This window comes from Scylla paramamosain, chromosome 3, assembly GCF_035594125.1.
Source record: "Scylla paramamosain isolate STU-SP2022 chromosome 3, ASM3559412v1, whole genome shotgun sequence".
Lineage (NCBI taxonomy): Eukaryota > Metazoa > Arthropoda > Malacostraca > Decapoda > Portunidae > Scylla > Scylla paramamosain.
Window position 1 is genome coordinate 7129181 of NC_087153.1, and position 13320 is coordinate 7142500.

At 38.1% G+C, this 13320-nt stretch overlaps 1 long non-coding RNA gene across 2 annotated transcripts in view; it reads right to left on the reverse strand.

Annotated features, from left to right (window-relative positions):
• The window catches only part of LOC135089744 (uncharacterized), a 320684-nt gene that overhangs the window by 223084 nt on the left and 84280 nt on the right, over positions 1-13320 (reverse strand). For both annotated transcript variants that reach the window (XR_010261621.1, XR_010261623.1), the window contains exon 2: positions 3803-3878. This is a non-coding gene — a long non-coding RNA (uncharacterized LOC135089744). The remainder of the gene's footprint in view (positions 1-3802; positions 3879-13320) is intronic.

A 13320-nucleotide genomic window follows, 5' to 3' on the forward strand; every position in this document is an offset into this window, starting at 1 on the left:
CACAAACCACAGCTGTGGGTCCTTGATAGTGAACGATATTTACCAGTAAAGCAGAATGCAGATAAACATGAAAAACAGCTTTGCTCCTTAAGCTCATTCATGACTGAGTATGTCTTGATGCACGTTTATAAATGCAAGTATATTCTCCATTTCTTATTTGCATCACACAGCACTTTGCAGACTTTCTCCTCCTACTTCTTTTCATCTCTTTCTTGTCCAAAGCTCCTTCTCTTCACTCCTTTCTCCCTCTTCATACTTCTTTAGTTTCCTCCATCTCTCCTTTCCTCCTCGCTGTCCTCTTAGTTATATTATAGCGAGTTAGAGAGAAAACTTAGGCATGTTTGTAGTTGTAGGAAGGTACGGCAGCCACTCACCAACCTTGTTTTTGCCCATCTGTCAGTCTGTCTGTCTATCGGTATGTTTCTCATTTCACTCACTCAGGCATTCTCATTCGTTCCTGCCAACACTGCCCTGCCTGCTTCCTGTAATACCAACACTCTTGTATCTACCTAAAAATTCAGCCAAACGCCCTGCACAACACATGGACAGCTTATAAAAAGGTATTCTCTGTTTCCACATGCAGAGGCAGGCGCCCCACAGCCTCGCCTCGCCCGATAGAACGCTATTTCAGCCGATGGTCTTCCTTGCGAAACGTCGTAAGCTGGCCGCCAAATGCTGACACCCTCTTTCTCGATTCTCTCTCGTATTTTATCCTTCTTTCCCCGCTTCCCTTGCTCGTTGCCTATTCCTTGTTTCTTTCATGATATTCTATTTTTCTTCTTATTGCCTCCTCACTTATGTTGTCTTATGTTGCTATTATATCTGACATTATTACATATTATTTCGCTCTTTCTTCCCACCAAACACTATTCTCGTTTTTGCCGCGTTGCATATTTATATTATGTTTTTTTTTTCTTTGTCCATCAAAGTTCTACATTTCTCTCTTTGTTTTATTTGCTTTGTTTCATATGCATATTATTTTCTTTACATGGTTTAATTTTCCCATTACATTCTTTCTGTGTTGCTTTTTGCGTTAATATTTTAACTATATTTTCTCTTAGCATTTTTCATCCTTTACTTAATTTCATGGAATTACCACTGTCTTATTGTTCTCTTACGTTGTTATTGTCTTCTTCCTCGTATACTCAATGCAGTGGTCTTTGCATACATACATGCTCGTGTCTTCGACTATATATGAAAGCAAGTGAGTATACGACATGTATTTCCATGTATTTCCGTGTGTGTGTGTGTGTGTGTGTGTGTGTGTGTGTGTGTGTTTAGACAGGCTATGATATCTAACTTCTGATTATCCACTTCATTTTGGGGTTACAGGTGATGCAGAGGCACGGTAGTTTTCGGTAATATACTGTACCAATTTTTGGTGTTCATTCTCACATGGGCGTGGGGTATTTTTAACTTTCCGGTATGATCTTTAACTTTCTGAGGTATGATCGTATTTTTAGCTATAAGTCAGGCCCTGATGCCAGAGGCGGGTTATTGTTTTGATCTCGCTTTAAAAGCTCATGTATTTTTACATTTTTGCACTCCGTCTTGGGGCATGTTTGATAGTGTTTGCAATATTAGGTTACTTATATTAGGTTGCTGTTGTTAATATTAAGATATGTTTAACTTGAAGTATTAAAGTGCTCACGATGAGGGTAATAGTGTAGGATGATCTCGTGCCGAAATCGCTTAAGAGTTGAGGATGTCAACGCTTCTTTTTCCTTTCCTCTACAAATATAACTGACCATCAGAAATCATTCTCCCCATACTAAGTCTTGTTCTCAACTCCCGCTCGCACCTTCCTCCCCTACAGTTGTAATGAGGCTCCGCAAGGGTTCTTTTTCATTTATACCATTGATTTGTTAAATTATAGTCTTATAGAGCAGGTGTGTCGTGTGCATTACTGATTAAGTAGATAGTATTTTTAGGTGCTTTCGTTTTTCTATATTTTTTTATAAAGACATACCATATTCTTGATACCATATTCTTGATCCTGCTCTTGCTGCTAGCATTCTAACCTAACTAAAACCTAACTAAACCTAACCCAACTAAACCTATAAATATGAAATAGAGCCGCAGCAGCAGTAGGCAGATTCCTATTTATTTTTGGTGGCTAGCGGCGTTATAATAGATTTCCGAGACATACATGAGGGTTTCAAAATATTCAGAAAAAAAGGCACTATCTGATGAGAGAGGTAAGAACTGCCGCTGTTCCACGGGGAAAAATGTAAAATAATACTGTATTTTTTTGTGTTTTGTTTAGTGATGACATTTTACTTTTTCATTTGTATATTTTTATTTATTCTTTATTTATTTTTACCTGCTCATAGGGGTTATTCGATTAGCCACAATTCTTGTGTTTATGATTTTTTCCCTTAAAGATGCCGTGTTCATTCTTGCTTTTTTTTTTTTTTTTTTTTTTTTTTTCGTGTTGCTTACTTGGTTTGTGATTTATGCATGTTATTATTATTGCAATAAATTGTAATCTTTATTTTTTAAAATATTTTGTCCGAACCTTGGAAACACACACACACACACACACACACACACACACACACACACACACACACACACACACACACACACACACACACAATTCAGATGATTACTGAGTAATTAATTTTACCTTAGCCAGTGTATGACACTCGAAAAATGCCATTATACCGTAAAGTAAAGCTTCCCCATTATTACACCGTGAGGGTGATGAAAGCTCAAATTTACATCGTTACGCTGCCTACATCATGAAACCGATTTCTGATTCCTCACACGCTACCGTATCCCTTCGTTTCCCTGTAGTACTCAGCAACTTTTATCTAACGTATGTTATCGCGCCCTGAGGCACAACCACTATTTACCCGCAAAGAGGCGTCATCACGGCAGTGCAAAGGTGTTCGAGACCTACTGTACTGAGGCTCCCATACAGTGTCCTGTCGAGTGCCTTGCTTACTACTCAGCCATGCTGGAGAGAGGGTTTACGGTGAGGGTGGAAACGTAAGGAATGTTCGTCTTCTAATATAGCTAATGGCGTCAGTAATGGTGAGAGAACCAAGCTATGCATGAGAGAGAGAGAGAGAGAGAGAGAGAGAGAGAGAGAGAGAGAGAGAGAGAGAGAGAGAGAGAGAGAGAGAGAGAGAGAGAGAGAGAGAGGAGATCCTTTTCTTTGTTGTATTTTTGTAGTGGGAATCTCTCTCTCTCTCTCTCTCTCTCTCTCTCTCTCTCTCTCTCTCTCTCTCTCTCTCTCTCTGCTGTCACTAATATGAAAGTGTTCTCCCAAACACTACCTTGTTCCCTTGCACCACTACCAGCGCCATTGCTTGCTTAATTAGGCACAAACATTCCACACATTATTTTCATTATCACCATAAAGTATTGAACTGTTGGTGATAATACCAAATGAGCGCATCAAAGTCACATCCAATAACATCTTATTGTCAGCGTTGTATATTTTCTTCCTTTTACTCTAAACTTGATCAGCGACTTGCATGCAAACTTGAGAGATTCTCGTGTGCCTGGTGTTGATGTTTGTGTGCAAGGAAAAAAAGTTGTTGTTGTTGTTCTTGTTGTTGTTGTTGGTGTTGCTGGTGGTGGTGGTGGTGAACTCTGTTCGAAATATTAATGACAGGAGACTCCGAGCTAAGGAAAGAGGACGGGTAAACTTACCGTTCGTGTATATGAAAGGGGAACAAACTTTGAACCAGTGCAACTCCCTCGACATGTTCACTTTGGAAGAAGAAACCCGTCATCTCATTGAAACTCAATTACTGGTAAAAATAAAGGGCATACAGTAGCCTGTACTTACCCGACGCTCCTCAGGTGACGCAGTTATGCAAGTGTGGAGGTAATACGTGGGTGCTGGGATCTGGTCCCTGCAAAGCCTGCAACAATAAGTTAAAGGGACGTTAGTGAACTTGATTACTCTATTCATTATGAAACCATAAAAGAAACGCCTCACTTAGCTGGAGATGTATACGCAAAAGTTTTCTTCCCACACACACATACACATACACACGCACACACCCCTCCCCTCCAAGCACAAACAGTTTTGTATATGTATCGTTAGTAGGTCTCACTATAAAACTCAAATCTGAGCGAGCTATTCGTTCAATGAAAATACATGATCTCCAAACGACCTTTACAACAGACACGTCACACAGAACGGAGGACAGGAGCCTTCTTTTCTTCCATCACTTAACTTATAGAACCTCCATCGTAGTTACTGTTTGACAAAATTATTTAAACTTCCTTAAATTATGATATATCAACCTATTTCATTATTGTCTTGCAGATTAGCAGATATTCATTTTTCTTTTAAGTGAAAAGACACAACCACGCCTCTCAAATCAAACGGCTTTCCTATTAACGATCGGGGCGCGAGGTCACTGGTTAACGTTGATTAATCCCTTGTAATCTCAAGAATTTCACCAACTATTGATTTCAGCCGGTTTAATTACTGGCTGTATTGAGAGAGAGAGAGAGAGAGAGAGAGAGAGAGAGAGAGAGAGAGAGAGAGAGAGAGAGAGAGAGAGAGAGAGAAAAGGGGTATTATAAAAATGCTACACATACATACGAGTACACTGATTAATTAATACGGGAAACGAAAAACTGTGTGTGTATGTGTGTGTGTGTGTGTGTGTGTGTGGTGTAAGTCACCACGAAAAACCATACACACAGCATACAAAGTGATTGAAACATTCCGCATGATGGAAAAGCCCCGGAAATCACGCGGCGCCTCGACTGCTGGGCAGGCGTGGTTCAGGAAGGCCGTTCCGAGGAGAGGTGGAACGAAGGAGGGAAGAAGGGGAGAGATCGGCGGAGGGTCATCATCACAGACAGGAGGGAGAGGGGCATCTGACCTTTTCTTTGTGCCTGCATTTTAGGAGTAGTGCCATAAAAGAAGACGTAGGAGGATACAATTGAATGTGGTTTAAAATACCGCGATATCTATGCACGTTATCATGTAAAGGCCGAGATTGGCGAGTGTACAGACTGGTGATTAAGTATTAAGACAGTTCAGTAATTGCTTCTTGGTTAATTTTTCTTCTTTTTTTTTCCGCTTTCAGTTCTGCGTGAGTTTGTCATTGCAGGATGTCATTAATATCGAAATTAAAGTGATACTTAATATTTTCAAAACTGTGAAGGTGGATAATTACGAATAAGGACTTTACCTATTCATTAGCGTGTTTACTTATATAATCTTAGATAATTTTTAATTCACTTCAGTTTCTATACGTTTTCGCCTTCACTGAGTTTCTGCACGTGAAGTGCAAACGCAAAGTGTGCATCCCGTTCTGCAAAACATGAGGTGGCGAGTTTGTGTTAGCTGTAAACTGGTGAGGAGTTAGACTTGCCACCGCACGGGCACGGCAGGTTGAGCCACTTCTGGGAAGGCAATAAGAGGCAGGGAGAGGAGAGGGACGAGTTGACGAGGCTCTTCACAGCGTACTAGAGAGAGATATGAATGTGTGTATGGAATATGGAGAGAGAGAGAGAGAGAGAGAGAGAGAGAGAGAGAGAGAGAGAGAGAGAGAGAGAGAGAGAGAGAGAGAGAGATGAGAGAGAGAGAGAGAGAGAGAGAGAGAGAGAGAGAGAGAGCGAGACGAGAGAGAGAGAGAGCTTGCTACTACTTCTAATTATCTACTACTACTGTTACTACTACTACTACTACTAACTACTACCACTGGTACTACTACTGTTATTATTTCTTCTAACAGATGTATACAAGTATTGTAGTTTGTGTGTCAATGTTAATTACTGCACACACACACACACACACACACACACACACAGTCACACTCACACACTCTCTCTCTCTCTCTCTCTCTCTCTCTCTCTCTCTCTCTCTCTCTCTCTCTCTGGATATCAGTGCCGGTACCCACCCCCACTGTGTTTTGAGCCGGACCACCAGCAAGGCTTTACCGGGAGCTGAGATGGCCTCTATGATACATGGAAATTACCTCTCGTGTTCAAGATGCTCCACGACCCTCGTGTTACCCTCAGCGTTTGTGGTTCATTCCTTCATGTCCTGGGCCTCGCTTCCTCCCAACATCACATTCAAGTTCGTGTCCACGTTTTGATCTTTGTATCTGAAAGAGATTCTTGTGTATTCTATTGTTAATGGTTTTCCCTCATCCAGGTAAACACTCTTCTCAACGAAAATGTGTTAGGTTCATCATAGAAATGGGAAAATTACGGTACTCGTACGTTCAGTGCTAGCCACACACTTAGACAAAGGCAGATGCAGGTGTGTGACGATCTGCTTGAGTCTTTGGGGTAGGAATAAGCCGGCATTAGAGGTTATCCAAAGTGATGCTCTGCGCGCTTCCTTGCGACAGAAAATAGTTAATCAATTATCAAAGTCAGAGGTTGTAGGTCGGTATGTCTCACACGAGGTGATACGGTGCCAGGATGCTGTGAGGCTAAGCTATGGCAAGAAAGCATTTTGTTAAATACATTAGTATTAAGAGAAATTTATAGATCAATACTGTCACCAGAAGGAAATGGCTGAGGTGTCAATTAGGTTGACATTTTCCATAATGAGACTTTAATAATATATTGATGCATTATAATTGACTTTCTTGATACACTATCCTGCCAGGGAACGGGTGCCGGCTTCACATATAGATTGATAGATATGTGGAGATAGATGGAGATAAACAGGTAAATACATAAAGACAGATAGATTAATAGATAAATAGATATATAAGTGTATAAATAGATAGATAGATAAACAGATATGTCTCGTCTTTCAACCGCTTATGAAAACTACACGAACACACAAATGACAGAAATATTCCACAACACAGTGTTACCTTTTCGTGTGTATACAAACTATTTTGAAACTAGCATTTTCCGCTTTAAAATTCTAAACAAAAGTGTAAAACATTTTTCCCCCCCAAAAAAAAATTTACCGGCGGCAGCTTGGACAGTGTGTTTTCACTACAGTAAATTAAAACAAATGAACAGCGTTACTCTTACTTTTCTACACGATTTAGATTTAATGAATCCTGAGACAGGCTGGTCCCTTGGGGAACCGGATTTTGCAGATTAATAAAAACACCAGTGTAGCTACGTAAAACATCTTTAATCCCAACTTTTCGGCACAGAGACAATGCCATTATCAAGAAGCTGTGGACAAATAACAGCGTGTGAGGGATAGATAGATAGATAGATAGATAGATAGATAGATAGATAAGGATAGATAGGATAGATAGATAGATAGACAGATAGATAGATATAGATATAAAGATAAAACAAGCGATTTAAAAAAAATATTCAAAAGATATAAAGAGGGCAGGGCTGACTAAGTGTTCAGGGGTAAATTTTCTTATGTACATTGATTCCAATATTCTAATGTCAGCACTGTTTGAGGAGGATAAAATTTTAAAGTAATCTTTTCCTAGGTGGTAAGTTACACTGCACCAGTTGTTCCCTTACTGTAGAGTGAGGAGGCGCAAGTAGAGGACAGCCATCTGTCAAGACATCTGTCTTGCTTTTATAGGAGCGCACAGTGCTGCCTAAATACCCTGTCTGGTAACTTTCAAAGATGTGTGTTGGGAAACCATTCGTAGAAAAAATACGATTAAAAAAATTTCAGAATGAAACCTTTCCGTATGTAGAATCTCTCACTGAACTCAATGTTCCCAGTAACTACTACATGGTTGGCTATGATGTCAACACACATCTTTGAAAATTATTTGGTTTATAAGTTTTAAACAAAAAAAAATAACCTAAACCTGAGATTCACTCTGTTAAGAAACATACTACGTATATAAAGCTGCCTTATTTGGAGGAGGTCTCTTCAGATTTAAAACACCGCCTATGCAATAAATTAAATCTTTTGTACCCTCAGATAGATTTTAGATTCGTATTTGTGAATAATTTTAAAATAGGTTAATTTTTTAAATTTCAAGAACCGCCTGCCGACCGAACTGGGATCATCTGTCGTTTATAAATTCACTTGCTCTGGTTGCCAGACAGGGTATATAGTCATCACTGTGCGCTCCTCAAACTGTGCTGACATTAGAATATTGGAATCAATATGCATGAGAAAAATTTGCTCCTGAACATACCAAAACCCAGTCAGCTTGCCCTCTTTATATCTGTTGAATATGCATTTTAAATCGATTGTTTTATCTTTATATATATATATATATATATATATATAATATATATATATATATTATATATATAATATATATATATATATATATATATATATATATATATATATATATATATATATATATATATATATATATATATATATATATATATACAAAGCTGACGAACATGGAGACATTAAAATATTAGAAGCTAATTTATATTAAACACTCAAAACCTGAATTAAGCAACCAATTATCATCATCCCAAGTATACATTTTATAAACTCTGTTCGGAGCTTCGGGTTCCAGGGGTAGCAACCAATCTAACTCCCACGCCGACACCCTTTGTCAGTCCTCACCTCCCCACCAGCACGAGCATACTAAGTCTGTTTTACTACACTATATCATTATTTTTTTTTTTCCACTTGTTTTTTGCCAAACTCAGTGTCTACATATATGTTTTACCATATATCTTTATTGTCTACACATTTTTTTTTTTTCATTACTACTCCAGCGTTTTGCCTCGCCCTATTGGTCCCTATTTTGTTTTCACGCATGTTGCTGTACCCCTTATGGGTTGGTGTCTTTTATGATTGTTGTAGACGTATTTTGGATTAGTGTATTAATTTTATTTCGTCTTCTAACCTGAAGATGCCTTCTGAAAAGGTGAAACGTTGCGCAAGTGATAAATGAAAAAAACAAATTTCGGTGAATCCCTGCTCACCTCATATTACACACACACACACACACAATAATATATATATATATATATATATTATATATATATATATATATATATATATATATATATATATATATATATATATATATATATAATGTTATATATATATATATATATATATATATATATATATATATATATATATATATATATATATAATATATATATATATATATATATATATATATATATATATAATGTATATATATATATATATATATATATAATATATATATATATAATGTATATATATATATATATATATATATATTATATATATATATATATATATATAATATTTATATATATATATATATATATAATAGATATATATATATATATATATATATATATATATATATATATATATATATATATATTACTATATATATATAATATATATATATATATATATAGTTGTAATACTTGCCTAAATAAACAAGGCCTGCGTGGTGAAGAGTAAATATTGTTGTGGTAAAAGAGGACAGTAGTGAGCACGAAAGGAGAGTTCATTGCACTCTTTAAATGAAGGCTAAATAACAGTATTCTTTCTGGAACTTATTTCTTATTTCGTTTGCAAAGCAGCATTATTACAAAGACTTCAAGAAGATTTTACATTTGTCAAGCAAGTTGTAAGGACTAACTCCAGGTCAACTTACGAGCAACTGTAAAGACAATGTACGAGTATGCTTTCTCAACTTTGTCCTGAATATGTTAAAACTTGCAGTGCCGAGAAAGCTTGGACGATCACAGCTGGTGGTCGAGGTCCTTTATAAACGATTTATTTCACTTAGTGATATAAAAAATCGTCTTTCAGCAGCCTGAAGGAGGATACTAGGATGGGATTCCACATGCCTCAAATTCATTCATTCATTTATTTATTTATGCTCTCTCTCTCTCTCTCTCTCTCTCTCTCTCTCTCTCTCTATCTCTCTCTCTCTCTCTCTCTCTCTCTCTCTCTCTCTCTCTCTCTCTCTCTCTCTCTCACAACACACACACACACAACACACACACACACACACACACACACACACACACACCCAATGTACATTTTCAGTTTGTCGACTGCCTAAAGAATAAACCGTTTATTATTATTATTATTATTACACACACACACACACACACACACACACACACACACACACACCGCCCCCACGACACACACACTACATTCCCCTCGCCATATATTCCAGTGGGCCTCGTGTGCTCAGCGTCACTCTTCCACATTACTGAGAAAAGTGCTCAATTTCCTACATGAAAAATACTGTGTATAAACAAGGTGGCAGCGTTCATGTTTGTACTCTTTTTTTTTTTTTTTTTTTGAGGAAAAGGGTGACTGGAGTGTGGAAGAGATAGTGCGTTTCAAAAAGAGCTGGTGTTTATTCATTAAAGAGTTTTCAGTTTCCATCATCAGGGTACCGAGTCTCGTCCGACAAAGTACACAGCTGCATGAATGAAGGCAAATTCTATATCTTAAAATTTTCATTAAATGCAACACTAACGAGAGAATATGAAATCGGGAGTTGTAAGAAAAAGGTACAAAAAGAGAAAAATATAAAATCAGATAGCAGAGGCAATGTTAAAGGAGATGATAGAATGTCAGTGCACTAGAAAAGTATGGACACAGAAACTGAAAAAAAAAAAAAGTTACGTCCTTCCTGAAGAGGATAAGGGCATTTTTCCCCGGATATTACACATGTGGATAAATATCATTGAATAAGGGAAAGCATTACCAAGTTGAATATCATGTCTCCCTCGTGGCCTCGCACACTGCTTGACGGTATTCACTATTCTCTCTTATCGCAAAGAAAGCTCCATTCCTTCCATGACGCTTTCTGTTTCCCGCATTGCATTCCGAATTCACTGTTACTCTTGATCAAACCTATGCGTGCACGGAGACACTATGGACATATTTGTGTCACGGCTAACTACACATCACATTCACACTACATTTCTGGATTTCACAATGCAATGGTTCAATGATGCTCCATATGCTTCCAGTTGGTCAATGACGGTCTCGATGACATTTGTTTTCTGTTTGCTCTGTTGCTTTAAAACTCGACCAAGACCGCGGTTATCTTTCCAGGACCTGTATCTACGTTTGTCCCCTAATAGTCAGTCAAATGTCTAGCTTCTACTACGGGTGTTTATTTGTGCTTTTCAAGAATGCCTGATATGTTTGTTTCTAAAAAGTCTAAAGTAAATTTCAATGTTCACGCGCTGATTTACTAGTCTCTGCTCCTAGAATCGCAGAAAACCAACAATAATATTAAGTTTAAAATAAAAGATAACTTGTGTACAAAACATCCTGTCACGACAGGCACGCTGCGCTGTTAAAGGTGAACAATGTGATAAATTTTGAATCATATCTTTTTGTGCATGTCACTATCTACATTTTTATCTGGGTATCTGTTTGTCTACCAGTCTGTCTATCTATTTATTTATCTGATTATCTACTTAGTGTAGAAATCAATCAGGTAATAATCAGAATTACGTTGGGGTGTAAATAAAGAAAAAGAATATTCATATATCATTATACTCGCACTATTTTGTCGTCGTCTAGAGGAAAAGATTATGATAAACATTATATTAAAAATATAGTACATCATCTTACGTCTCTCTCTCTCTCTCTCTCTCTCTCTCTCTCTCTCTCTCTCTCTCTCTCTCTCTCTCTCTCTCTCTCTCTCTCTCTCTCTCTCTCTCTCATCAACAATATCTTGCCATCCTGCAGACGGATGGGGTCTTCTTATACCACCAGCATGTATCCCACGTTCGTACACACGATAAATAAAAAAAAGTACTGGTGCACCGGAGGTCCGATGCCTATACAGTAAACATTAGAGCAACCGCTGATGTGGGAGAATTAGCATGCAACACTGCCAAAAAGTTTACGTGGTTATCTTCGTATCATGGTGATGCCAGTCACCATGGAAACATCACAGGTGACATGCGGGGCTGTCGTCGCCCTCTGTGCTGAGGGTCACAACAGGATTACCAACGTATAATAAGTCGAACATTACTTCCAGACCTCAACTGTATATTCCATTGTTGGAGTTGTATTATTTCATCCCAAAGTGTTGTCCCTCTCCTCATCATACGCCAGAACGATCTCACTTTCAAACTCCCTCTCAGGCCCTTACTTCTATACTTGCAACAAAGGGACCAGAATCTTTAAGCTACTTCCCTTCCTCACTTAATTGTCCAATCAGCTTTATAACACGTTGTTTCCGCCACCCAGCTAGTGCCTTAATTTCTCTGGATGTTCTTTTTATATTTACTCTCAAAAACCAGCTTGCAATTTTCACGTGACTTTGTTATCGAAACACTTCCATTCAAAACTAGCACAATACACTCACTTCCAAAACGATGGAGCAAAAGTCTCCATCACTACCAGTTTTTGCTTCGGTAACTCTTACAGTTCCATCCTGATGCAGAGCGATCAATCATCAATCATCAATCATCCAGCCTCTTTCTCACCGCCGCAGTGTTGCATATCTAGCTGTCTTCTACCGCTATTTTCATGCTAACTGCTCTTCTGATTTTGCTAACTGCATGCCTCCCCTCCTTCCGCGGCCTCGCTGCACAAGACTTTCTTCTTTCTCTCACCCTTATTCTGTCCACCTCTCTAACGCAAGAGTTAACCAGTATTCTCAATCGTTCATCCCTTTCTCTGGTAAACTCTGGAACTCCCTGCCTGCTTCTGTATTTCCACCTTCCTATGACTTGAATTCCTTCAAGAGGGAGGTTTCAAGACACTTATCCATCAATTTTTGACCACTGCTTGGACCCTTTTATGGGACTGGCCTTTCAGTGGGCATTTTTTTATTAGATTTTTGTTGCCCTTGGCCAGTGCCCTTCCTACATAAAAAAAAATAATAGTGACCATCTCACACACACACACACACACACACACACACACACACACACACACACACACACATATTCTGAAATTATTTAACACACTTATGGATAATATGTTTCCCTCTCCCGCTCTCTCCCTAGACCAACCTCAACAGGCCCCCGTATTGATTTCTGATGTTTCCCCTTTGTGCCTCATCCAGATGCATGAATGCAGCACACATTCTTCTTTCTTCTCTACTCAGATTTCCTTAGCTACATTTATCATAATGAAGAATAGCGCAGTCTATGTATGCTCTGCTACATAAGTCCCCCTTGTTCTCTTTCCACCCTCTTCTTCACCAACATTGTACTTGCAATTTTCTACACTATTTCAGCTTGATTTTTTTCTTACACCTTCACAACCACGATTAGCAAACTAGCTCCTCTTTGATTACCGCATTCAATTTCATTTTTTATTCTTTCTTTACCAACCAGTCTCCTTCCACTCCCTCTTCTTTACAAGATGGGCTACATATAGGATACATTCAATTAATTACTGGATTTCCTTCATATTTAAAAGTTTCTACTGGAGTTTCCTATATTATTACCGTTATCGTCTAAAAGCAAAGATTT